Source organism: Primulina tabacum, chromosome 9, assembly GCF_025594145.1.
Source record: "Primulina tabacum isolate GXHZ01 chromosome 9, ASM2559414v2, whole genome shotgun sequence".
Classification (NCBI taxonomy): Eukaryota; Viridiplantae; Streptophyta; class Magnoliopsida; order Lamiales; family Gesneriaceae; genus Primulina; species Primulina tabacum.
This window is the reverse complement of record NC_134558.1, coordinates 17,695,544-17,700,738: the sequence shown is the minus strand read 5'-3', so window position 1 is coordinate 17,700,738 and position 5,195 is coordinate 17,695,544. Positions and strand designations below refer to the sequence as shown.

General features: G+C 26.8%; 1 non-coding gene across 1 annotated transcript; it reads right to left on the bottom strand.

Moving 5' to 3' along the window:
- Window positions 1-1,682: 1,682 nt before the first annotated feature.
- Window positions 1,683-1,793, bottom strand: LOC142504669 (small nucleolar RNA R71). The gene has a single exon (XR_012804294.1). It is a non-coding gene; the product is annotated as a small nucleolar RNA R71 (small nucleolar RNA).
- Between the last annotated feature and the right edge of the window lie 3,402 nt (window positions 1,794-5,195).

Below are 5,195 nucleotides of genomic sequence, written 5' to 3'. Positions count from 1 at the left end.
CCTCCATTTATTTACATATTTTTTTTAAGCTTTAATTAATAAATCAAAGAACTTATTTACCAACTTAACTCTAATTAATTTATTAATCCCAAGGACCTTCTTTTTCTTTAAATTAAATTATTCTTTGACTTAAATTAAATTTAGGAATGTCTTTCTTATTATTATCTTATCTCTAATCTCCAAACTCCGGTCCGGCCCGCGTATTTAACTGAAAAGATAAAACTAAACTTTTGCATTTAAAATAAATAAGTTATGACTTGTCAAATATCAAAATACATTGACCCTTCATATATATATATATATATATATAAATCATTTTTAAATTTAAATAGTATAATTATCATGGCTTATACGTCGTAGATTTTGCGGGTCGTTACATATAGATATATATATTTATATAATATATCATAATATTTCATTTAGACGATAGCGTGGCTCTGGCCGATGTTCTAAATGAAATATTATGATTTAATACTAACATCTAACAAATCTAACATTTACTTTATCGCAACTAACTTTTATTTTTCGCATCTAACTTTACTTTCTCGCAACTAACTTTTACTTTCCGCAACTAACATTTACTTTATCGCACTAACTTTACTTTACCGCAACTAACTTATTAAATCAATATATTTCATTTAGGCAATAGCGTGGCTCTGCCGGTTGTTCTAAATGAAATATAATGATTTAATTTAACATTTACTTTATGCAATTATTTATTTATATAGTTATAATTATAATCATAGGTACCATATATAAATATCGGTTAATTCGATATTTTCTATAGTGGGAACTATATTATATTATGTGTGTGTTTATTTTCTTGGAACCATTATTTATTGTGGTTTCTTTATTTTACTTTTAGTTAAACAATATTACATAAACCAAGAATAAATCCTCAAGTCTTGACAAAATTTATAGTTTGTAAACTTCATTCTTGCATTTGGTAATCTATAAATTAATAAATTTAAACTCAAAATAACCTCTCTGAGGATCGATCTCGTACTTACGAAATATATTACTTGCAGACAACCTACACTTAAGTGAATTATTATTTAAGTAGTAGCAAGTTTTTGATGCCATTGCCGGGGAGGTATAAATTATTTTTATATTTGTTAACTATGTTTTAATTATAAGTATTGTGTTGTTTTTTTTTTTTTTGTATGAGTATTTGGAGTCGAAAAAAAAGTGGTAGACTTATTCGAGTATCTGAAAATAATTTAAACATGGATGATAATTCAAATAATCAAGATAATGATAATGATAATAATAATAATAATAATATAATAATATAATAATAATAATAATAATATCAAGAACATGATCAATTAAAAATACTTAGGCACCATATGAACCCTATTAGAACTAGTGCCCCATCTTGTTTAGTTTTTCCTCCTGATGCATCTAATTTCAACTTCAAACCTCAAATTATTCAACTTTTACCAAATTTTCATGGTTTAGATTCTGAAAATCCATATTTACATCTAAGAGAATTTGAGGAAGTTTGTAACACTTATAATGATCAAAATTGTAGCATGGATATAGTTCGATTAAAGCTTTTCCCTTTTTCTTTAAAAGATAAAGCTAAAAAATGGCTACAAAATTTAAGATCAAATTCAATAAGATCATGGGAAGAAATGCAACAACAATTTCTCAAAAAGTTTTTCCTCTTCCCATAGAACAAACTCTTTTAAAAGACAAATTACAATTTTTTCTCAAAAACAAGGAGAAAAGTTTTATCAATGTTGGGATAGATATAAAGAATTACTTAATACATGCCCACATCATGGTTTTGAAACATGGAGAATAGTTTCTCACTTTTATGAAGGTCTAATACCTAAAGATAGGCAAATGATAGAATTCATGTGTAATGGAACTTTTGAAGATAAAAACCCAAATGAAGCTATGGAATATTTGGATTCATTAGCAGAAAATGCTCAAAATTGGGATAATATAGGCACAATAGAACCACCAACAACTAAAAACAATAATTCAACAAATGGGGGTGGTATCTATAATCTTAAAGATGATATAGATATTCAAGCTAAACTTGCATCTTTAGCAAGAAAAATTGAGTCATTAGAAATGAAAAAGAGTGGTCAATTAAAAAGTATTCAAGAAATTGTTTGTCATATATGTGATACACATGATCATGATACAAAAGATTGTCCAACATTACCTTCATTTAAAGAATGTCTCCATGAACAAGCAAATTATGTTAACAATTATAAAAAACCAATACTAGATCCTTTTTCACCATCATATAATCCTGGATGGAAAAATCATCCTAATTTTAGTTGGAGGAATGATAATAATGCACAACCGTCACAACAATATTTTCAAAATAACCAAAATCATCAAGGTTATATTCCTTATGTTACACCTCCAAGAAAAACTTTGAAGATGTAATTCATGCATTTATCCAAAAGCAAGAGTCTATCAATATTCAAAACAGTCAATCTATGAGTGATTTGAAAGAAACTCTTGCAAAATTTGCATCTGCACTTAATATTCATGAAAAAGGAAAATTTCCATCTCAACCTCAACCTAATCCTAAAAATCAAAATCAAGAATTAAAAAATGAAAAAATTGATCAAATAAAATCTGTTATTACCCTTAAAAGTGGTAAAATAGTTAATGATCAATATAGTAATGAAAACAAGGATCATTTAAAATCAAAGAGTAAGGATGATAATCCTGATACTTTTGAGAATGATGATACCTTAAATTTTAAGAATAATATGGTGAATGATAAATCATCTGAAATAGTAAATAAGTCAAATAAACCTCCACCATTTCCTCATGCATTAACAAATCATAAAAAACAAAAAAGTGATTCTGATATCTATGAAGTTTTTAAACAAGTGAAGATAAATATTCCATTATTAGATACTATTAAACAAGTATCTTCTTATGCAAAATTTTTAAAAGACTTATGTACTGTAAAGAGAAAATTGCATGTGAAGAAAAAAGCATTTTTGGCTGAACAAGTAAGTTCTATTCTTCAAAATAATTATAGTTTAAAATATAAAGATCCTGGTTGTCCAACAATTTCATGTATTATTGGAGAAAATAAAATTAAAAAAAGCTTTGTTGGATTTGGGAGCAAGTGTGAATTTACTTCCTTATTCAGTTTATGAAAAACTTAATTTAGGAGAATTAAAACTCACTTCTGTTACTCTCTTACTGGCGGATAGGTCAATCAAAATACCTAGAGGTATTGTAGAAGATGTGTTGGTTCAAGTTGATAAATTCATATATCATGTAGATTTTATTGTTTTGGATACACAACCAATAGAAGTACATAATGAAATTCCAGTAATATCGGGACGACCATTTCTAGCAACTTCAAATGCTTTAATTAATTGTCGAAATGGAATAATGAAATTGTCTTTTGGAAATATGACTCTAGAACTTAATGTGTTCAATTTATATAAACAACCAAGTATTAATGAAAATGAATATGATAATGAAATTGAAACAATTGTGGAAGAAAATATACAAGAAGAAAACTTAAATCAACAATCTCAAGTTTTTTCAATAGAAAGTTTTGAGTCTAAAAATAATTTTTAAAGAAGATGATAATACAAAACTTGAATTAAAAGTTTTACCATTAGAATTGAAATATGTATTCTTGGTGAAAATAAAACATTTCCTATTGTAATTTCTTCCACTCTTTTGCCAAATCAAGAAGAAGATTTGATTAAATTACTTAAAAAATATAAAAATGCAATTGGATGGACTTTGAAAGATATAAAAGGTATGAATCCTTTAATTTGTACACATAAAATTCACTAGGAAGAAAATGCTAAAACATATCAACAACCACAAAGAAGGTTAAATCCACATATGAAGGAAGTTGTTAAGAATGAAGTATTAAAACTATTAGACGCTGGAATTATCTATCCAATTTCAGATAGAAAATGGGTAAGTCCAACACAAGTAGTGCCTAAAAAGTCCGGCATCACTGTTATAAAAAATGAAAAGGGAGAGTTATTACAAGCTAGGATTCCATCTAGTTGGCGTATGTGTATTGATTATAGAAAATTAAATTATGCAACTAGAAAAGATCATTTCCCACTACCATTTTTAGATCAAATTCTAGAAAAAGTAGCAGGAAATTCTTATTACTGTTTTCTTGATGGGTATTCGGGGTATTATCAAATACCTATATCATTAGAAGATCAAGAAAAAACTACTTTTACTTGTCCTTTCGGAACTTTTGCATTTAAAAGAATGCCATTTGGTTTATGTAATGCTCCGGCTACTTTTCAAAGATGCATGTTAAGTATTTTCAGTGATATGATTGAAGAATATGTAGAAGTTTTTATGGATTATATAACTGTTTTTGGAAACTCATTTGAAAATTGTCTTAAAAATCTAGAAGAAGTATTAAAAAGATGTGAAGAAAAAAAATCTTGTTTTAAATTGGGAAAAATGTCATTATATGGTTAAATCTAGGATTGTTTTAGGACATGTGATATCTGAAAAAGGAATTGAAGTTGATAAAGCCAAAGTTGATGTTATTTCTAATTTAACATCACCAAAAACGGTCAAAGAAGTTCGATCATTCTTGGGTCATGCAGGATTTTATAGAAGGTTTATAAAAAATTTCAGCATAATATCTAAAACAATTTCAAATCTTTTAACAAAAGATACACAATTTAAATGGACTCAGAAATGTGAAAATGCTTTTAAAAAAATTATTAATCTTTTAGTTACATCACCTATTTTACAACTTCCAGATTGGTCTTTACCATTTGAATTAATGTGTGATGCAAGTGATTATGCTATAGGAGCTGTGTTAGGACAAAGAAAAGAAGGAAAACCTTATGCAATCTATTATGCTAGTAGAACCTTAAATAGTGCACAAATAAATTATTCAACTACTGAAAAGAATTACTTTCAGTAGTATTTGCATTAGATAAGTTTCGATTTTATTTAATTGGTTCTACTACTATTGTTTACACCGATCATTCTGCCATAAAATATTTATCAAATAAACAAGATGCTAAGCCAAGATTAATACGGTGGATTTTATTGTTACAAGAATTTGATATTATAATTAAAGATAAAAAAGGAAAAGAAAATGTTGTAGCCGATCATTTATCTAGAATAATGACTGAATCATCTCATAATAAAATACCAATAAATGAAAATTTTCCAGATGATCAGTTGTTTTATGCTACTATTAT